The 23,121-nt window shown below is 41.5% G+C and overlaps 2 protein-coding genes across 6 annotated transcripts in view; one reads left to right on the top strand and one right to left on the bottom strand.

The window, feature by feature from the left end:
* The window catches only part of st3gal2 (ST3 beta-galactoside alpha-2,3-sialyltransferase 2), a 282,180-nt gene extending 281,601 nt beyond the window's left edge, over positions 1-579 (bottom strand). For all 3 annotated transcript variants that reach the window (XM_048606133.1, XM_048606134.1, XM_048606135.1), the window contains exon 1: positions 260-579. The gene's annotated coding sequence lies outside the window, so the exon portion shown is untranslated. The remainder of the gene's footprint in view (positions 1-259) is intronic.
* A 651-nt stretch (positions 580-1,230) lies between these two features.
* Positions 1,231-23,121, top strand: part of fcsk (fucose kinase) — a 318,038-nt gene continuing 296,147 nt past the window's right edge. The window contains exons 1-2 of one of the 3 annotated variants that reach the window (XM_048606129.1): positions 1,248-1,341; positions 12,326-12,402. The gene's annotated coding sequence lies outside the window, so the exon portion shown is untranslated. Of the gene's footprint in view, positions 1,342-12,325; positions 12,403-23,121 lie in introns of all 3 variants that reach the window. The other 2 variants (XM_048606131.1, XM_048606128.1) reach the window with 2 other exon arrangements.

Genomic DNA, 23,121 nt, shown 5'->3' with positions numbered 1-23,121 from the left:
ATCCGACAGAATATAAAGGACGAAAGTTGAACATTTACCGTAGAGCAGCGCACAAATCTGTATCCTCTGTAAAACATCCACTAAATGAAAACCAGACTACATTTGTAAATCGCATCCTTTGTGTCAGAAGAAGAAACTGTTAACAAAACGCTTATTTCATCAAGAAACTGCAACCCGCCGAACGCAGCAACATCGTGACGCTAAGGTATGGACAGGAACTCTACAGCTTGTATAACTGAGCCTGCTCATGAGCACTTACCCTTCAGCAGTGTTTCAAAAATGTGCAATGTGTTCACTGAGTTGGAGGATGGGGGTGTTGTTTGCAGCTGGGCTCTGTGATTTCTGCAGCCTAACTGTTTTTCTAATCTCTGCTGTCAGTAGCGGTGATGATGGTCATAAGGATCCATGGTTGGGGGGCGGGAAGAATTGCGTCTTCGTTCCCTCTCTGATTTCCTTGCAGCTAGCTTCCGGGCAATGTGATGAAGCTGAATCCCTCTCTCTCGCTCTCTCGTAATGGTTTGTCTCTACTAGCCCCTGAACCACAACCCCTAATATCATCACCATCAGCGCAAAGGGGGACTAACACCACACAGCTGTTTGGATGGGCCGCAGAGGCCACTGGAACATGTAGTTCCCATCCACCGCCACCCCTACTCCCCGTCACTGGACTCTCTGGGACACAGGAACTACAACTCCCAGTGGACCGAGCGCGCCAGCGCAAGCGCAGTGTCGACTACGTTTTCACTACCGAACTGAATTTTTTTTCTGCGAATTTTCAGTCCATTTTTGTGAGAAACGTAACGACCTCTTGTTATTTTGTAGCCTTGCTCTGAAGTAGACAGTGAACAAATGCATTTTACTTCAGAAAAATCAAACCACCACCACACCCCCGAGGTCTTTTAGAAACTGCGTTAGTTTCAAACACACTAAGCTTATTCTCCTCTTTATGTTGGGCTGGTGGGAAGGAGACAAGTTTCATTTAGTGTTGAAGAAGTTCGAAGCGTGTTTATAAAAACATAAGCGGTCCAAAGTGTTGTCCCTTGACAAGGCAGTGAGTTGAAGCAGCTCCTGAGAGAACCTCGAACCACTCGACCGTTAAGAACCGGTTCTCAGACCGCGCACGAAAGCACCGCAATTGCGCACTGCCCTCCTCCCGCCTGTGCCTGAGGTTGGCGTAATGCATGCTACACATGCGCGGTACCCTCCATCCAACGACGGGCGCTGCTCCTCGGGACACTGCGCAAGCCTTATCCAGGAAGGGTGAAAGGTCAACGTTGTGTTGGGAAGCTAAACTGATGCATGTTTGCTGGCTGACTGTGCGTTTATATTGCCGTAAGATAGGTAAGGTCAGAACGATTGTCATTTTCGGCGGGAATGGGGAAAACCTTTTTATGTTGTTTTATGTTAACCCGTCGTTTTGTAAGAGATGACTTACAGCTCTTCATTATAGACAACTTATGGTTATGTTGCCCGAAACAGCTGTATGTTTCTTAGAGGCACAAAGTGCACTCGTTAGTGGGAGTACTAGCAGTCAGAGGTGACCGTGAAAAGAGGTAAAATTTGTTGGTCAATAAAATGCATATCGTCCCAAGGTCAAAGTAACCAAGTTAAGAGAATGCCCACACCTTATTGATTGATTGATGTGTCTGTCAGACAGTCGCCAAATATCGAGTAATTCAAGTACTTTCATGTTGTATAATATTTTAGTGGGAGGTCATAGAAGTGTACAGCACAAAAAAAGGCCCTTAAAGTCCATCTGCCACTGCCAGATGGATCTAATTCAGATAAATGTAAGGTTATAGAGTCCTACAGCACAGAGACAGGCCTAAACTGGTACATACTGACCAAAACGTCCATCCACACTAACTCAATTTCCATGCACTTGGCCATATCCTTCTAAACCTTTCCTATCCATGTACTTGTCCAAATGCCTTTTAATTGTTGTTAATGTACCTGCCTCAACCATTCCTGCTGGCAGCTCATTCTATATGTGTACCATCCCCTGTGTAAAAAAAAAAGTTGCCCTTCAGGTTCCCAGGTATTCTTTTCCCTCTTGTCTTAAACTGATGCCCTCTAGTCCTTGATTCCCCAAACCTGGGATAAGGACTGAGTGCATTTACCCTATCTATGCCTCTCATAATCTTATACACTTCTATAAGATCACCTCCTCAGTCTCTTACATTGTAAAGAAAATGGTCCTAGCTTGTCCAGCCTCTCACTATAATTCAGTCCCTTGAGTCCCAGCAACATCCTTGTAAATTTCTTCTGCACTCTTTCCAGTTTTTAGCAAGGTGACCTAAACTGAATACGATACTCCAAGTGTGGCCTCACCAACATCCTGCACAACTGCAACATAGCTTCCCAACTTCAGTACTCAGTGCCCTGACTGATCAAGGCCAGTATACCAAAAGCTGCCTTCACTGCCCTGTCTACCTGTGACTCCACTTTCAGAGAACTGTGCACTTGAACTCCAAGATCCCTCTGTTCATCTACACTCCTTAAGCCCTTCCATTCACCATTAAACTCCTACCTTGATTTGACTTTCCAAAATGCAACACCTCACACGTATCTGTATTAAAGTGCATTTGCTATTTCTCGGCCCACTTTCCCGGCTGATCAAGATCCTGCTGCAATTTCTAACCTCCTTCTGCATGTTAGAAAGGCAAATCAGGGCAGGACTTATGCACTTAATGGTAAGGTCTTGGGGAGTGTTGCTGAACAGAGAGACCTTTGAGTGCAGGTTCATAGTTCCTTGAAAGTGGAGTCGCAGGTAGATAGGATAGTGAAGGCAGCGTTTGGTATGCTTGCCTTTATTGGTAAGTACATTGAGTATAGGAGTTGGGAGGTCATGTTGCGGCTATACAGGACATTGGTTCAACTACTTTTGGAGTATTGAATAAAATTCTGGTCTCCCTCCTATAGGAAAATGTTGTGAAACTAGAAAGAACTTAGAAAAGCTTTACGAGGATGTTGCTGGGGCTGGAGGATTTGAGCTATTGGGAGAGGGTGAATAGGCTGGGGCTATTTTCCCTGGAATATCGGAGGCTGAGGGGTGACCTTATAGAGGTTTATAAAATCATGAGGGATGTGGATAGGCAAGGTCTTTTCCCTGGAGTGGGAGAGTCCAAAACTAGAGTGCATAGGTTTAAGGCGAGAGGAGAAAGATATAAAAGGGACCTAAGGGGCAACTTTTTCACACTGAGGGTGGTGTATGTATGGAATGAGCTGCCAGAGGAAGTGGTGGAGGCTGGTATAATTACAACAATTAAAAGGCACCTGGATGGGTATATGAATAGGAATGGTTTAGCGGGATATGGGCCAAATGCTGGCAAATGGGACTAGATTTATTTAGGATATCTGGTTGGCATGGACGAGTTGGACCAAAGGGTCTGCTTCCGTGCTGTACGTCCCTATGACTCTGAGTCTGTGCTGGTCAAAAACAACTACTAAATTATTATAATCCTATTTTCTGAGACTTTTTTGCCTTGGTATCACCAGTTTACATCCAAATGTTGTTATGAGGGCTTCTGCATCTACCACCTCTACAGGCAGCAAGTTCCAGATTCCCACCACACTTTGGGTGAAAATGTTTTTCCTCCCATCCCCTCTAAACTTTCTGCCCTTTATCTTAAACCTGTGCCCCCAGTTTTTGATCCTTTCATCAGGGGGAAAGTTTCTTCCTGTCTAGCCTATCTGTTCCTTTCATAAATTTATACATCTCAATCATCTCCCTCCTCAGGCTCCTCTGTTCCAAGGAAAACAACCTTAGTCTATCCAAAAATAAAACAAAGATCTGTGGTTACTGGAAATCAGAAACAAAAACAGAAATTACTGGGAAAACTCAGTAGGTCTGGCAGATATATGAAGAGAAAGCAGAGTTAACATTTTGGGTTCAGTGACCCTTCTTCAGAACTGATTGTAGCTAGGAAAAGTTTGGTGTATATGCTAAAGACAGGATGGGGTTGGGGGAAGGGCAAGAATAAACCATAGGCGGCACTGAAGCTGAGAGAGAGAACATGAGTTGGATAGTAAAGGTCAGCCTGGGGGAATCGACAACTGCGAATTGGGACTGTTACTAACTGACAATGGGATGGTTGTGGTAGCAGCCCATGTGATGACAAGGCCTGGTGAGTGGAGTTGGGGTAAGGACATGGAAGAAGATATTCAGATCTAAAGTTATTGAACTCAGGATTGAATCATGAAGGCTGAAGGGTCCCTAAATAGAAAATGAGATGCTGTTCTTCCACTTCGCGCTGGGATTTGCTGGAGCATTGTAGCACGCCTGAGACAGAGATGTTTTCCAGGGAACACAGTGGTGTGTTGAAGTGCTGCTTCACCTGGAAGGTGAATCTGGGACCTTGGATAGTGAGGAGGGAGGAAGTAAATGGGCAGATTTTATACTTTTGGTTGCTTGGAAGGCACTGTGAGGGTGTGGGGAGATGTTGGGAGTGGAGGAAGAATGGATCAGGGTGTTCCAGGGAACGGTCCTTGTGGAAGGCTGGGTGGCATCCCGATGGAGGTAGCAGAAATGACAGCTAATGATCCTTTGAATGTGGATGCTGGTGGGCTGAGAAGTGAGAACCGGGGCAGCCTATCGCAGTTGTTGGAGCAAAGAGAAGGCATGATGGCTGAGGGCCCTGTCAACCACAATGGTGGGGAATCCTTGGTTGAGAAAGAAGATGGACATTTTGGCACTCTTGTAGAAGCTGGCATCATCAGAACAAATGCGACGGAGAAAGCAAGAGAATGGGATAAAGTCTGTACAGGATGTGAGGATGTGTGGTCAATGTAACTCTGGGAATCGGTGAGTTTGCAGTGGATATTGGTGGCTGGTGTATCCTCAAATGGAAACAGATGTCGAGGAATCGGAGATGGACCAGATGAAGGTGAGAGTGGGGTGGAAATTGGAAACAAAATTGATAAACGTTTCCAATTCCGGACGAGAGGGGGAAGCAGCATGGGTAATGTCATTGATGTACTGGAGAAAGAATTGTCAGTGGGGGCTGGAGTAGGAGGAGAAGAAGGGTTTAGGCCCAAAACGTCAGCCTTCCTGCTCCTTTGCTGCTGCTTGGCCTGCTGTGTTCCTCCAGCTCTACACCTTGTTATCTCAGATTCTCCAGCATCTGCAGTTCCTACTATCTCCTCAACTCAGTCCTTATTGGTGTAAATCTACAGTTCAGTGTTTAGAATTAGATTGGTGATCTCATTCGGAAGATTGCTGCTGTGTGAAATGGAAATTCTGTAGAGCTGCAATAGGCAATACTCCTCTGTGGCAGTAAGCTGGCACAGAGCGGATGGAGCTTTGCTCTACATCAAAGTGTAACATTCCTGACAGTGAGCTTGATGCATAAAATATTAGAACATTCTGCGTTCCTAATACTAACCTCTCTATTAAAGAGTTCATAATTGACTTCCTCCTTGCTGAAAAAAAAATCATTCTTCGTATTATATGCAAAGAGTAAAGCCACCATTTAAGTCATTTATAGAGATAGAAACATAGAAAGTAAGGATATGAGTATGTCATTCGGCCTTCAAGCCTGTTCTGCCATTTAACATGCCCATGGCTGATCATTCAACCCATTCTCCTGTTGGGTTATGAAGAAGGGTCAATGGACCTGTAATACTAACTCTGATTTCTCTCCACAGATGCTGCCAGACCTGCTGAGATTTTCTAGAAATTTCTGTTTTCACATCTAACTCCTTGAAAGCATTCAATGTTTTAACCTCATCTGCTTTCTAAGGCAGAAAATTCTACAGGATCACCATTCTCTAGGTGAAGAAGTTGATCTTCATCTCAGTCCTCAATGGCCTATCCCATATCCTTTGACTATGAAGCCTGGTTCTGCACTCCCTGGTTATTGGGGATGTCCTTCCTGCATTTATCCTCTCTAGGCCTGAGACATACCCCCCAAAAAGACTGCTCCTTCTAACCTCCAGTGAACATAGTCCTCACTGATACAGTCTCTCATCATATGTCAGACCTGCCATCAAAGGAATTGGTCTGGTAAACCTTCATTGCACTCCGTCGTAACCAGAACATTATTCCTCTGATAGGGAGACTAAAATTGCACATAATACCCCAGGTGTGATCTCATCAAAGCATATTTGCAGCAAGACATCCCTGCTCCTGTACATAAATCCTCTCGTTATGAAGACCAACGTACTACTTGGCTTCACTGCCTACTGCACTTGCATACTTACTTTCTGTGACTCTTGTTCTAGGACACCCAGGTCTCATTGCACCTCCCTCTTTCCAATCTATCACCATTCAGATAATCTGCATTCCTGTTTTTGCTACCATAAGTGGATACCTCTCACGTACGCACGTTATATTTCATGCATTTGCCCACTCGCCCAACTTGCCCAAATCACACTGAAGCATCTCTGCATCTTCCTCATAGCTCACCCTCCCACCTTGCTTTGTGTTGTCTGCAAGCTTGGACATATTGCGTTTAGTTCTCTCATCTAAATCGTTAATATATATTGTGATTATCTGGGTCCTAGCACTGATCCCTGCAGTACCCCACTAGTCACTGCCTGCCTGCAGCATTACAATAGTTGCTACCTAACTTCTACTCTTTGTTTCCCGTCTGCCAACCAGTTCTCTGTCCATGTCAGTAGCCTGCCCTCAATCCCATGCACTTTAATTTTGCATGCTAATCTCTTTGTGTGGGATCTTTCTGAAAGTCCTCAAAGTCCAAGTGAAAAACACTCACTGACTTCCCCTTATCAACTCTACTAGTTAGAATGTCGTAGAATTTCTAGCAGATTTGTCAAGCATAGTTTCCCTTTTGTAAGTGCATGCTGACTCTGTCCGATCCTGTTACTGTTTTGCTTTGATATTAAATCTTTTATAAGGCACTCTAGCATTTTCCCTACTACTGATGTCAGGCTAACTGGTCTATAGTTGTGTGTTCTCACTACCTCCGTTTCTAAATCGGGGAGTCACGTTAGCCACCCTCCAATCCATAGGAACTGCTCCAGCCTCTCTAGGAACTTGAAAGATGTATCCACTGTTTCTTGGGCTACTTTCCTTAAGTACTCTGAGATGTAGATTATTGGGCCCTGAGGTCTTGTCAGTCTTTAATCCCATCAATTTCAGCAACACTATTTCCTTACAAAATTGATTTCCTTCAGTTCCTCCCTTTCACTAGATCCTGTGTTCTGCAACATTTTTGGGATATTGTTGCATCCTTCTTTGTGAAGATGGAATCAAAATATGTATTTAATTGGAATGCCATCCCTTTGTTCCCCATCATAGTTGTCCTTGCTTCTGATTGTAAGAGACCCACATTTGTCTTCATTAATTTTTTATCTTCACATACTTATAGAGGTTTCAAAAATCAGTTCGTATGTTTCCCACAAGCTTACTTCTGTACTCTATTGTTCTCCTCTTCACCAAATGCTTTGTCCTCTTTTGCTGAAATCTGAACTGCTCACAGATTTTGTGTTTGCTGCTTTTTTTAAAGCCAATTTTTATGCCCCTTTCTTGGATCTGATATGATCCCTAAGTTCCCTTGTTTGCCAAGCCTGGGTAATCTTTCCAATTTTATTTTTGTACCAGATAGGAGCAAACAATTGTTGCAGTTACTGCATGCACTGTTCAAATGTTTGCTATTGCCTATCCACCATCACTCCTTTAGGTAATGTACTCTAATTTACCAAAGCCACCTTGCATCTCATGCCATAATGGTTTTCTTTATTTAGATCCAGGACCCTGGTCTCCTAATCAATTACATCTTAACAAAGGATTCTATTGTATTTTGATCACTCTTTCCCCCAAGGAGCTGTGCACAGCTAAGATATAACCATTGCCATAGGCCAACTGTCTATAACATATCTGACATTTTTTTTGAAAGATTACCTATGATTAATTAACCTGTGGCATAAAGGCAGAGACATGCCACAACCAGAAAACACATTAAGCAGTGATATAGCAGTGCCAACACAATACTGTGAGACATTCCACCTTCATAATGCCAGAGTTAAAAAGGAACTGGACATTACTCTGGATGGTCAAAGATTGAAGCATGATTTCCACCCTGCCTGCCCCTGTTAATCTAGGTGTCATCCTTGACAGAATCTTTCTCAACAATGTACATCATCTCAGGTACTCACAGATCAACGAACCTCTTCTAGTTCCCAGTCATAAGCAACACTTTTCCCCCACATCAGGAAGATAAGTACAATAGGCAAGTGACTGAGCAAGCCCAACTATAAACCAAGCCTGCCTTGTCACCTTATAAGCAGAATATCCTCTCTTATGCCACTCCCATGGTAGTTAAACCCACCACACTGAGCTGTAACAGCTGAGTACCTTTGACAGGTGGAAGCATCCACTCTTTCATTGTCAACCCCATTGCTTTACCACCTTGCTCTGATCTCCAATAGCAACAGTCCTTATTAAACTGTTTCTGGACCAGTCAAGGCCTCTGAGCAGCCACCTAACATGAGTGGAGTTGCCAAGACCAGGTGGCTGCAACTATGGTGCAGTCCAAATAATGATTCTCGATGTTGAGGGGTGTCTGCTGACTAAATTTGAGGTGTGCCTAAAGAACTCCATCTAGCTACTGACCAGGCCATTGCCTGGTTCTGTGACTTTGTGCGTGATAAATAAATAATCAGAGTGAAATCATGTGGTTCAATTTAAAAAGCAATGTGTTCTCCCATTGTTTCAGCCACCTTTAACTAACATGGCCACAAATTCATTCTTTGTTCATTCATCTCATTGCTGTTTGTGAGATGTTGCTGCAAAGCAATAGTTGTTCCATTTAAAAGTAGTTATGGAGTACTTGAAAATGTGAGGAGACAATGTGAGGAGGTACAAATGCAAACTTTTTTCTTTTCTAATGACGACAGTATTTTCAGGGTACTGGTTTATGTGGTTTTACAGTACCAATCAGCTGGCTCACCTCTCCTCATCTACATGCATGAATCTGTTAACAACTTTCAATATTTTTAAGTGGAACAAAGTGTTTTGGCTATGCTTGTGACCCAGAGTCAGGACGGTATCTTTGTTGTAGCCATTCATATGCAAACTTGACAACATGTTATTGGGTGTGATTTTATAATATCTCACCTTCTCACGCGGAGTGGTGAAAGAAAATTCTTTTGGAACAGATTTAAGTGACAGTGGTTTGTGTCAAGCCATTTGCACAGTCTCACTTGTCAGCTGGTACTCACAAATGCGCACATTGGTGAATTTTGTAATGCCGTTGATGAGTTTCCATTGAGAATTTCTAAGTATTTATTTTTCTTTTGTCACAGCAATACACTATATCGTAGCCAGCGCAGTTTTGATTACATATGCTCAAAGACCAAATTGGAGATCCCCACATAAGTGAGGTGGTATGACATGTTGGAAAATACTGAATGTACCATAGCACCCGATGTAGGGGACCTGCTTTCAATTTCAAGCGGAGATGCTGGTTGCTGCAGCAGAGGTCCTAAAACTGGTCTTCTGGAGCTATTCTAGAACAATGCCTACCACCTATTTTTTTACAGATTTGTCAGAGGCCTGGCACTTTCTATGTATTAAGTGAATGGTGTGCTATGCAGGAAAATTTAAATTGTCTTAACTGAATGAGTATGTAAGTTCCAAATGGATATTGACCATAAGTCGTCAGCAGCAGTGTGCTGTATCCAGTAATGAAATCTGGATTTCATGTGAAAGAAATACACACTTTTCAGCACTATGCAAAATAGAATTTTGGTGCATGTATGCTAGTAAAGACAAATAATAAGTAACTTTTTTGAATTTGTTCATTCAGTATTTTTATGTAACTGAATATATCAAATTAACAATTCATGAAGTTAGTAGAAGGTCCATAGAATCCCTACAGTGTAGAAACAGGCCCTTCATCCCAACAAGTCCACACTGACCCTCACAGCATCCCACCCAGACCCATTCCCCTATAACCCACCTAACCTATACATCCCTGGACACTATGGGCAATTTAGCATGGCCAATCTACCTAGCCTGCACATCTTTGGATTATGGGAGGAAACCAGAGCACCCGGAGGAAACCCACGCAGACACGGGGAGAATGTGCAAACTCCACACAGACGGTCACCCGAGGGTGGAATCGAACCCAGGTCCCTGACGCTGTGAGGCAGTAGTGCTAACCACTGAGCCCCATGATAATGAGTGATCTCGTCTTGATGTCAGAGCATTGAATATAGGTGTTGGAACGTCATGTTGCGGCTATACAGGACATTGGTGAGGCCACTTTTGGAGTGCTGCATGCAATTCTGGACAAAGAACAAGAACAATTAACAATACAGCACAGGAACAGGCCTTTTGGCTCTCCCAGCCTGTGCTGACATGTTTTACCTTTCTGTACTAAAACTATCTTCACTTACAGGATCCATATCCCTGAATTGCCTTCCTATTCATGTATTTGTCGAGGTGCTTTTCAAATGCTGCTGTTGTCTGCTTTCACCGGCAGCACGTTCCAGGCACTCACCACCCTTTGTATGAAAAACTTGTCTTGCACATCTGTTCGAATCCACCACCACCACCACCACCACCACCTCTCGGAATCTGTGGCCCCTAGTAATGCCCCCTCCATCCTGGCTCACCCTGCCATAAGAAGGATGTTATTAAATTGGAAAGGGTACAGAAAAGATTTACAAGATTTTAGCGGGACTGGAGGGTTTGTGTTATGGGGAGAGGGTGGACAGGCTGGGCCTTTTTACCATAGAGCATTAGAGGTTGAGAGGTGACCCTATAGAAGTTTATAAAATCATAAGGAGCATAGATAAGGTGAATAGCAAAATTCTTTTCCGTAGTGCAGGAAAGTTCAAAACGAGGGCATAGGTTTAAGGTTAGAGGGAAAGATTTAAAAGGGACCTGAGGGGAAACATTTTCTACACAGAGGTTGATGTGTATATGGAATGAACTGCCAGAGGAAGTTGTAGATGCAGATATAGCTACAACATCTTTTAAAAGACATTTGGACAGGTAAGTGAATAGGAAAGGTTTAGAGGGATATGTTTCAATGCAGGCAAATGGAACTAGTTTAATTTGCGAAGCCTAATCAGCACAGACAAGTTGGATCGAAGGGTTTGTTTCCGTGCTGTATGTCACTAAGGCATTATGTGACGTGGTGAGTTCTCTTGATTTAAACAGTGACGTGGATGAAAATTATTGGTTTTTCACATTATTTGTGGCATTTGATTGAGTTCCTTTTGTAGATGTCAGAAACTTTATGTTTTCTGATGTTTATCCATTTTCTTTACCTTTCATAAATCACACAAGAATACGGTCAGAAATAGACCATTTGGCCTTTTGAGCTTGCTTCACCATACAGTCCATCATGGCCAAGTTGCTCATTAAATTCCATCCTTCTGTACTAACCCCAATTTCTTCAAACAGTTTCTCTAAAAATCTATCAATCTATGTCAAGAAAATACTCAATGATCAACCATCTCCAGCACTCTGGAGTAGAGATTTCCAAAGATCCATAACCCTCGTGTAAAGAAATGTCTCCTCATGTCAATCCCTTATTCAGAGTCTGTCCTTTTGTTTCTAGATTCCCTAGTCAGAGGAAATATCTCCCTTTATCTACTCTTTCATAGCGAGATCACCTTTTGTTCTCCTAAAACTTACAGATATATTGGGTTTTTTTTACCTTTATAAGCACTCTCCTCACTCCAGAATTTAACCTAATAAGTTTGTCCTTCATTATGTGTGCAGGCCAATTTAATTCTTTGACTAACAAAGGCTAATATTTCTATTTGCATTTTCAATTCCCATACCTGCACGTTAAATTTCTGTGATACGTGTGTCAGGGAACTTTGTCCCTCTGAAAACCAATGTTTCTAAGTCCATGACAATTTTATTAAGTTTTCTGCTTTTCTGTTTTGTCTTCCAAAGTAGATAATTTTGTCACCCCGATTACATTTGATCTGTTCTGTTCTTGCACACTCATTTACCCAGTCTGTATCCTATTTTTTCAATTTCTTTAAGTTCTTACTTTTCTTATTGGTGACTCATTTATATCCTTAAACTGCTTCTCCAGATCTGAAGGAGAAATGTTGTTCTTGCATTTCCATTTACTATGGCGTAATTCCTATTGCAGATATTCATTCTGGCTATGATTCTTTGCAAACCTGCCTTTTGATTTGTTAGAATTTGCTGAGATCAGAACTTAGTGATGTATTATAGCTGCCTTTATAAGGTCTGGAATATGTAAGGAGCATGATATTTTATTGTTGCTGAATTGCTTCATCAATAACCTTTCCTCCAACATAATGTGAGAAGTGGGATGTTTGCTTATGACGTGTATTCATTTAAATTTGTAATTTCTGCCTTCGATTGCAGTTTCTGCCCAAATGGAGAAAGACCTGGACAGCATTAAGGAACATTCTTGCTACACAAGCATCAGACAATAAGAGAGGGTAATCATCACCTCTTAACAGCAGCTTTACTGTTGTCGAATCCCACAGTATAAACATTCCAGAGTTTACAGTTTAACCAGCAAAGTTGATTGATTGTAAGATCCTAAGTAACACAAGCATGATTAGACCATTCGGCCCTTTGGATTTGGCAGTGCCATTCTGGTCTGCTTATAGCTTTAACCTCAATTAGCTCTCCATTTCCCCAATAACCTTTGGCATCTTTGTCAATCAAAAATCTTGCTGAACCGGTTCGTCAATGACCCAGCTTACACCACTCCTTTTGGAAGAGAATTTCAAACACTAATGATCCTCTGAGAGGATAAATTCTTCCTCATCTCCATATTGATTGGAGAACCTTCTAATTTTTAAACTATGACCTCTAATTCTAAATTTCTTTCTTGAGGGAAACTTTCCTTTTTACATCCACCTCTCCAGATCTTGTACATTTCAGTTAGATCACCACTCATTCTTTTAAACTTCAATAGGTGCATATCCAACCTGTGCAGTGTTTACCCTCCATATCCTAGGAATTAGTCAAGTGAACCTTCTCTGAGCTGCCTCCAATGGTATTATACCTTTTGCATAAGTAAGGAGACCAAAACTAGATGCAGGTGAGGTGTGATCTCATCAATGCTGCGTACAACTGTAGCAAAACTTCCTGACTTCTACAATTCATAACCTTTGCAACAGAAAACAACATTCAATTTGCCAGAGATAGTAGGAACTGCAGATGCTGGAGAATCTGAGATAACAAGGTGTAGAGCTGGATGAACACAGCAGGCCAAGCAGCATCAGAGGAACAGGAAAGCTGACGTTTCGGGCCTAAACCCTTCTTCAGAAATGCAATTCTGATAGTTCTTCCATTTCTGACGAAGGGCCTAGGCCCAAAACGTCAGCTTTCCTGCTCCTCTGATGCTGCTTGGCCTGCTGTGTTCATCCAGCTCTACACCTTGTTATCTCAGATTCTCCAGCATCTGCAGTTCCTACTATCTCTGAAACGATTTTAACCCCACTGCGAAGTCTCTTCTAAGGATGCCTACCTTGAAGAAGTTACCCACCTCCCATTCAATTTGCCACTTGTTGTATCTACCTCCTAATGTTTTGTTATCTAACCATTGTCACAATCAACCTGTGAGTGAGGCTTGCCAATTTATTATGACGACAGAGCTGTTATCCCAATTATCAAGCTTCCAGACAAGGGATAAACGGGCTGCCCTTTATTCATCTACTCAGCTAGACACAACAGGTTAATTAAAAAAATGATCCTCTGTCTTGTGGATACCCATCTCCCAGATCAAATGAATTTATATTTCAAAAGGAGCTGATTTTATCTCAAGAAAGCCTTGTTAATGAAAAAGTGAGGTTATTACTTAGTAAAAGCAAAAATAAATAATAATGCAACACAGACATACAGGTTAGAAGTAAGATGAGAGTGAAAAAAAAGTTTAAAAAAATCTCTGGGTCATTCTTGAAGAGTAATTAATGTAATGTTGATCACTGAGCAGTGATTTCAGGATCCTTTGCAGATTAGCTAAAATGCTTTTGCCATGTTTCCTTTTGGACTGGCTCTCTGCCTGACTTCCATCACTTAGCTTGAGAGAATCTTTTACCTTCAGTACAGAGGTGATTAGTGGATGGTTCTTCGACTGTGGCCTTAACAGCTCAAGCTTAGGCTAGTGAATATTAGTGCTTCAACCCCATAGCAAATACACACCATGGTTGAAACTTGCTTTCTTTCTTGAACGAGGAAACACAAACATGTCTCTTATGTTCACTGTCTGAGATGCACACAGAAATTACACTTCAATTTTTCTCCCTTTGCTTCCTTGACACCTTATGGTTCAGGTGACATTCCAGGGTTCTTTTTCAGACTGACATTGACTTTACATCCACAGTCACCTTATGGCCATATCTCTTTTTTCTTTGGTGTTAAAACCACATCTTGCAGTTGAAAGTTAAATATGTCCATAGGTCCACTGGGGTTATGATATGTGTACCTGACACCAACTCTATCTGTAAGCCCAAAACTATTAATTGTTATTTTGTTCAGTAAGTTTTTATGTAGTACCTTATCAAGTGCTTTTTAGAAACACGCACAGACCAAATCATCTGGTAATTCTTTATCAATTCTTATAAATTAGTCAAACATAATTTCCCTTTGACAAAATTATGTTGACTCTGTTGATTGTATTATAATTTTTCTGAGTGATATACTACTCCCTTCTTCATAATGGAATCTACATTTTCGAATGTCAGATGTTAGACTAACTGGCCTATAGTTTCCTTCTTTCTGTCTCCATCTTTTGTTGTACACATGCATTACTTCTGCAATTTTCAAATCATCTTGGACCTTACCAGGATCCAGGACATTTTGGAAGATTACAACAATGCCTCATTGTCTCTGCAAACCCTTCGTTTGATGACCTAGTTAGTCCACAGTACATGTCAGCTTTTAATCCCAGAGTTTTTATTTTTTTTTCTCTAGTAATTATTTCAAGTTCTTCCCTCTGGGTCTCTGCTTTTCTACTATTTTTAGGATGCTTTGTGTCTCTTTTGTTGTGAAGACTGATACAATGTACTTCAAAATGGACTTCATTTCCTTGTTTCCTAAAATACAGAGTAACACAGAGATTGTTACTTTTGTGGTTCTGTCTTTAAATTTAGTACCTAGCTGTTATTCATTCCACACAGCTTCTTTCTTAGTCTTATCTTTGTTGCTAGAGAGGCACCTCAGCCTTTGGGAATCACACTCCCAGCTGCAGGCAACTGTATCTATCCCCCTAACTATATTGACCCCTACTGCAACTACCTTCTATTTACTTTCTGTATGGGCTGTGGTCATTTACTCGCCTTTCCTCTTGTCCACACAAACTGCAGAATATGAAATGGTTGGGTTAGCAAGGCCTGAGCTTCCTTCATTGCTACCTTATCAATCCCCACACTTGCTTCACCACAGTCACACCATCCTGGCCCTGGCAACAGATAAAATCTGAAACATCTAGCTGAAGTGGTGTGACAATTGACGATGGTTACACAGTAGCCATTAGACCAGCTCTCCGTTCCAATGTTTTTGAATTGCAGTTTCACTCTCTGCTATGCTGGGATTTGAACTCAGAAGGTTGCCCTGTGTTCCGGATTGTTCGTACAGTGACATTCTCCCTCTGCGGTTATTGACTTGCTCGCCGAGCTGGCTTGTTTTTGTTCAGACGTTTTGTCACCAGGCTCGGTGACATCATCAGTGGAGCCTCCGATGAAGCGATGCTATTCTACTCCGCTTGGAATTTATACTGTCCGGTCCGTTGTGGTGAGTGCTGCCATTTCCGGTTTTGATCTGTATGGGTTTATATATGGGGTCCAATTCTATATGTTTGTTGATTGAAGCATGAGTAGAGAACCATGCCTCTAGGAATTCCCGTGTGTGTCTATGTTTGACTTGGGCTACTATGGTTGCTTTGTCCTAGTTAAACTGATGGCCTTCATTGTCTGAATGTACAGGTATTAAGGACAGTTCATCGTGTCGTTTTGCTGCTAGCTGAGCTTTGTGTATGCTGATGGCTAGTTTCCTTCCTGTTTGTCTGATGTAATGTTTGTGGCAGTCGTTGCATGGTATTTTGTAAACGACATTCATTCTGCATGTTGTGGAAATGGGGTCTTTAGTCCTTGTAAGTGTTTGTCATAGAGTGGCTATGGGCTTGTGGGCCTCAATGATTCCTAGTGGTCTTAAGAGTCTTGTTGTCAATTCCAATATGTTCCTGATGTGGGGAAGTGTGGTAAGTGTGTTAGGTCATACAGTTTCCTCCTGTTGTTGCCTGTTATGTAGGCATCTGTGGATGAAGTTGCGGGGATATCCATTTGAGGCAAGGATCTTGTGTAAGTGTTCTTCCTCTTCCCGGCGTAGTTCTGATGTGGTGCAGTGTGTCCTGGCCCATTTAAATAGTGTCCTAGTGCAGCTTTGTGGACGTTGGGGTGGTTGCTGTGGAAGTTGAGGATTTGATCTGTATGGGTTGCTTTTCAGTATACTGAGGTTTGGAACTCCCTGTTTGTTAGTCGTTCTACCTTAACATCCAGAAACGGAAATTGATTGGTTTCTTCTTCCCTTGTGAATCTCTCCTAATTTGCTGCTTTTAATAATGACAAATGTGTCTTCTACATACCAGATCCATAGTTTAGTTTTATGTTCTTGAAGGTATCGAGGAAATCTTGGGTGATCCATCTACTAGGTGTTTCAGTCTCTGTTGTAGGACCTTGGCCAGTTTGTGTGAAGCTGTGCCTGGTAGGGAGACAGTGGGTCTGAGATCCACCTAAACTGTGGATCTGGTATGTAGACGACACATTTGTCATTATTAAACACAGCAAAATAGGAGAGACCCACCACCTCATCAACAGCGTATTCACAGGATTAGATTTACAAGGGAAGCAGAAATCAACAATCAACTTCCATTTCTGGATGTTAAGGTAGAACAACTAACAAACGGGGAGTTCCAAACCTCAGTATACACAAAAGTAACCCATACAGATCAAATCCTCAACTTCCCCAGCAACCACCCCAATGTCCACAAAGAATGCTGCACAGGACACTATTTAAATGGGCCAGGACACACTGCAACACTCCAGAAATACACCAGGAAGAAGAAGAACACTTATACAAGATCCTTGCCTTAAACAGATATCCCTGCAACTTCATCCACAGATGCTCACATAACAGGCAACAACAGGAGGAAGTTACTGTTACAGTCTAACTGTCACTTGCATAATTCTGTTAGCAAAAGATTGACGACCTAACACACCACACTTCCCCACATCAGGAACATATTGGAATTGACAACAAGACTTCTAAGACCACTAGGAATCATTGAGGCCCACAAGCCCACAGGCACCCTACGACAAACACTTACAAGTATTAAAAACCCCATTCCCACAACATGCAGAAGAATGTGGTTTACAAAATACCATGCAACGACTGCCACAAACATTACATTGCACAGACAAGAAAGAAACTAGCCATCAGAATACACAAAGCTCAGCTAGCAGCAAAACGGCACGATGAACTGCCCTTAATACCTGTACATTCAGACAATGAAGGCCATCAGTTTAACTGGGACAAAGCAACTATAGTAGCCCAAGCCAAACATAGACACACACGGGAATTCCTAGAGGCATGGTTCTCTACCCATGCTTCAATCAACAAGCATATAGAATTGGACCCCATATATAAACCCATACAGATCAAAACCGGAAATGACAGTACTCACTGTAACGGACCAGACAGTATAAATTCCAAGCGGAGTAGAATAACATTGCTTCATCGGAGTCTCCACTGATGATATCACCTAGCATGGTAACAAAATGTCTGAACAAAAACAAGGCAGCTCGGCGAGCAAGTCAACAACCTCATCCACAACCCGAGCTACAGATCTTTGCCAATACTTTAAATTTATCACTATGCCACCACCTCCCTGTTTAGGGCAAAGGAACTTAAAACTCACCATTTTGCCTACCTGTGTACCTAATTAGTTTCTCTGGTTTGCAAATTGTGGGTCTTTTAGTCTCTGGCTCCCTATCTTAAATGAATCCTTTTTGTAACAGGCCAGAAAACCATGTACTCCCTTGAACCAAATCACCTCAATTCCTAACGTTTAAGAGTTAAGCATTAATCTCACTGAACCTTTGTGATATTGTGACTGCAAAAGAAAGTTAGAGGTTCAGTATTCTGCTGGGAGTTACTCAGGTTCTGACTGCATAAACCTTTCCATCAAATGCAAGGCAATTGTCTGGAATGTGATGGAATGTTCTCCTGTTGCCTTCGTGAGAACAACTCTTAAGAAAATTGATCGCTTGAGACCAGGCATCCACTTGAGTGGTACCCCATTCACCACCTTAAAGATTAATTCCCTCTCCACTGGTAATTGTGACTGCAGTGTGTGCTATTTCAAGATGCACCACAGGAACTACCAAATCCATAGTCTGTATTATCTGGAAGATCATGAGGAACAGACATATGGGGAAAACCATCACCTTCAGAATTCCCTCCAAGAGTTGGAAATATGTCACTGTTCCTTTGCATTTGGGCAAAAATATTGCAACTCCCTTCTTAGCAGCGCTCTGGGAGTATCTTCACCATATGGACTGCGGCAATTCAGGCATGCAGCTTGCCGTCACCTTCGTGGGTAATAAAGAAAAGGCACATCGAACGCTGATCTTGCCAGCCACAGTCACGTCCTGTGAATTAAGATAAAATTTAACTCAATCTTTTACTAACAGAATTATGCAAGTGGCAGTTAGACTGTAACAGTAACTTCTTTCAGTGCTGATAACAAGGATTATAAGAATGACTTGTATCATTTGAAGGATAGAGCTGTCTTGAATACCACTCTAAAACAAAATTTAACCTTTTATGGAAACTATTCATGGTGGCATTGTTCAGTTTGCCAGTTTTGAACTTCACCCAGGAGATTTGCAGCTGGAGCTGATCCTGGACTGAAAATTTAATCCAGGGACCAGGACAGGCTCTTGTTTTGCCACTTTGAGCTAGGTAACTGTACCGGGAGAAAAAACTCAGCTGGAGGATAAAGATGGTGAGTTGTACCAAGAAGGTAATGAATGAATGAATGAGTGTCACTGTTTGCCTCATTTGTTCTAAGCTTGACATTCTTCCATTCATTGTCCTTCGTGAAACTGGAAAGAGGGAACTTATATTGGGGCTGTGGAGAAGCAAATTGGAAAATTGGGACTGTTCTTATTCAACAGAGTCATTTGGCTAATGATCTGGAGCGGAAAGTCTGTTTGATATCCAGTCCCATCCTATCAGTTATAGCAATCAATAGTAGTCACTCTCAGAAGCTAATTAGATTTTAATCAGCTGTCAGCTGTGGATCGGCTGTTAATGCCATTTTGCCTTCACTGGCCCCATTCTGTCCTGTAAAGGCTGTTTTCTTTTGTGTTGATTTATCCCACACTGCCCTATATCTACTTAGACAATAGCTAGACTCAGGAGTGTAGTGGCAAGACCTTCTCATGGCCTAAAGCTGATATCTGAGCTCTTTTAGCACATTAATTATCAATCTCTCCAACAGTTGACGAAGTTTAAGATTGGATGAGGCTAGGCATAGCTTGAATTGTTAATCAGCTTTATTCCACAGTCAAGTACACGCAGCTATGATCCGACTTAGTAGTTCAATAAGTATACCTTCGCTCACATTAACATAAAAATAATGAACACGCCAACCATCCCACTTCATTGATCAATCTTATTTGATTGCTACAGACTAACTCCACTCAATTCTTAGCTCCTAGTCAAGGCATAACATCTCTGCTTTAAGCAGTTCTTTGTCATCTGACTGTCTATTTGTTTTTGCATATTTTCACAATTTTCTTCTCTCTTGGAGAATGCAATGGAGTGTTAGAAGGAGTTTGCAAGCTGATTTACAACTTGCTTTAAACTACTTGAATAGTCCAACTGTGACAAACAAGTCCCGGAGTGAGACTCGAATCTGGGGCAGTTGTTATGTCTCATTGTCAGTATGCCTTTAAGAGACATGCTTTTGACATCATCACTGTATCATAGCACATAGCTTGAGGGTATAAAGGTCTCAGACTCAAATCACTGGAACTATGACGGTCTGCATAAAGCATGCCGCTCTATAACTTAATGGCTTATTATCAGCCTCGACATTGATGTACCTGTGTTATAAAAAATCGTGCTATATAAATAATGGGGCCTATGGGAGAAGCAGGGTTAGGTGCACAAAAGACACATAACAATTACATTTTCCAAAATTCTTCCTCATCTGTGTAGCTTCATTCTTATAGCTGCAGTTATAATGACAGTTTATCAGACGGGTGATGCTGCAAAGAGGCAATACTTTCACGAATCTGACCTTGTATTTGCAATGAAGTGACAGCTGGGCTTTAAGTAGAGTTCTGCCACTGGAAATGCGAGCAATGGCCAGTACTGTATGATATGCAAGCATGATCCAAAAGAGGTGAGCAGTGCAAAATTGTGTGAGATAGAGCTCATAGCCAGCAACCCTCCATGAAACTCCCCTGAAATTGATACATCGACTGTTTTTAGTAAAATTCCAGCCTTCATTTACGTGCTGATCTGACCTGACATTCCATCGGCACAGACTCCTGGATAGATTTTCAGACAAGTGAAGCAGAGGAATTTGACCTTTCTTTCGTATAAACCCATCGGCATTGAAGTTAATTGTAGGATTAAAATGCCTTGTTAGTGTGAGTAACATTGTATTTGAAATAGTGCTGGAAAAGAGCAGGTTGTAACACAGACGACTTTTGTATAAATGATTTGCATGAGCAAGTTCAAAAATTCTTACAAATTAAATATGTAACAAAATCTAGGCAAAAATACTATACACAAAGGTATCTGTTTTAACAGCAGTCATATTATTTTAAACTATGCTTCATTTTTTTTACTTCTACCATAAATTTAGCATTGGAGCCCATTCTTCTATTTAAATGAGCTGCATTTTTTTAAAATAATGCTGATGCATTTAATGTGTTCAGTATAAACTCTTCAAACTAAGACTTCACATATTTTCCTAATAGTACGGTTGTTCTCTGTGTGATATTATATTTGAGGTTTATGACCTGCGATTCCATTGAGAATGAATTGTGTTGTAGCCAATTTGTGTTTTACAAATTTAGTTCCCCTATTCGTCAATCATGTTATAGCCAATTCACGTTGCCAGAACACGCATTATAGGAGAATGCTCTGCTCTGTATTTGTATGTAATTGCTAGTTGTATTGAGGAATCCAAGATCTTTAGTAGCATAACGTCTGTGGCTGGTTTCTTGCATATCAAAGGACAACATAAGTGTTGCTGCATCAGGTAAAATCCCCTGCTGGAGGAAAAACTCACATCAAGGAATGCTGCTGTCTGAGCCATGATGTCTGTCAACTGACTGTCTGTGCAGCATCCTGCTTCTAAAAGTTTTCAATTCTTATCCCTTTTCTTTGCAGGCAGAGATTAAAGGGCTTTCTATCACGTGGATAACGGTATTGTTCTGATCAGAAAAGCTAACCAATTATTTCTTTGGTCTTTGGGGGTAAAATAGCATGTATCCAGTAAGTTAATCATTGGAGATTCTTTTTTTAAGTCATAGAAATAGACTGAAACAAAAGCAAAATACTGCAATTTTAAAAAGAAAACTCAAAATTCTGAAGGCATTTCACAGGTTAAGCATCTTCTATAGAGCCAGAAGCAAATTGGATTTTGTGGGCAATGATAAAGTAAAAACACTTGCCATCATTTTACTCACAGCTGCCTACAAAGATTTGACAGGCTTTTAATTGTGGAGACATTCTGTCATTGGGCATCCGTTCCAGTTGACTTCCTCTGCAGGAAATCTGGCACAGGAACATAAAAAAAGGGAGCAGAAGTGGGTCATTTCGCCCCTCATGTTAAATGATGGGGCAGACGAGATTTTTTTTAAAATTATGGCTTATCTGGCCCAGACCCTAACTCCACTTTTGTGCTAGTTCAGCATAGCTGTCAACTCCCTGATATTTTAAAAGTCTACAAATGACCTCCTTAAATACACACAGCGATCTAGTGTCGACAAATCTCTGGGGTAGAAAATTCCAGACATTCTCTACACTCTGCACCACTCAACTTCAAGTCATTAGTGTAGACATAAATAATTGACGCCCTAAGACCAGTCCTTGTCGCACTTCACAGGTTATATCTTTCCAACCTGAAAAAGACCCATTAATTCCAACACTGTATATGTGGGTTAATGAATCCTTAATCCATATTAATGACATTACCCTAATAGGTAAGCTTCTGTGTTATGAAATAACCTTATCACATGCATTCTGAAAATCCAAATACACCACATCCACCTGTTCCCCTTTATCAAATTGGCTTGTTATATCCTTAAAGAACACTAACAAATTTGTCAAATGTGATTTGCCTTTCACAAAACCGTATTGGCTCTTTTTTGTTTTGTGTTAAGCTTTTCTTAATGCTCTGCCATTTCTTCCTTAATAATGGACTCTAGCATTTTCCCAACAATGTTATGCTACTCTTTATAAAAAGCAAAATACTGCAATGCTGGAAATCTGAAATAAAAATGAAGTGTGAGAGAAATTTCAGCGGGTTTGTGGAGAAAGAAGCAGTTCATGTTTTGAGTCCAGTGTAACTCTTCCTTGGAACTGATGTTAGATATTAGGCTACTGGCCTATAGTTCTCTACCTTCTGTCTCTCTCCCTTCTTGAGTTAGTATGTTGCATTAGTGGTTTTCCCATCTTTTGAAATCCTTGGTGAATTCTGAAATGTTTTATTCAGTTCCTGCACGATCTATTGCAGCCACTTCATTTGTAACCTTTGGATGCAGGCCATCAGGTGCTGGCAGCTTGTCTGCATTTAAATCTGTTGGTTTGTCAAATACTTTGTTCCTTCTGAAAAAGACTGTTATGCGATCTTTCCTGTCATTAGCACCTTGCTCCTCTGTTATCTTTGGAATGCACCGGTGGTCATTTGTCAAATTTCTGTTAACTGTGGAATCCCACACTTTTACAAAAAAGGAGATAGTAAACAGTTATAAACCTAGAGATAGTAGGATCTGCAGATGCTGGAGAATCCGAGACAACAAGGTGCAGGGCTGGATGAACACAGCAGGCCAAGCAGCATCATAGGAGCAGAAAGGCTGACGTTTCGGGCCTAGACCCTTCATCAGAAAAGGGGGAGGGGAAGGGGG

The sequence above is a fragment of the Rhincodon typus genome, chromosome 15 (genome assembly GCF_021869965.1).
Source record: "Rhincodon typus isolate 14 chromosome 15, sRhiTyp1.1, whole genome shotgun sequence".
In the NCBI taxonomy this organism is placed as follows: domain Eukaryota; kingdom Metazoa; phylum Chordata; class Chondrichthyes; order Orectolobiformes; family Rhincodontidae; genus Rhincodon; species Rhincodon typus.
Note: the sequence above shows the minus strand (reverse complement) of the source record. Positions and strands in the feature narration are given on the sequence as shown.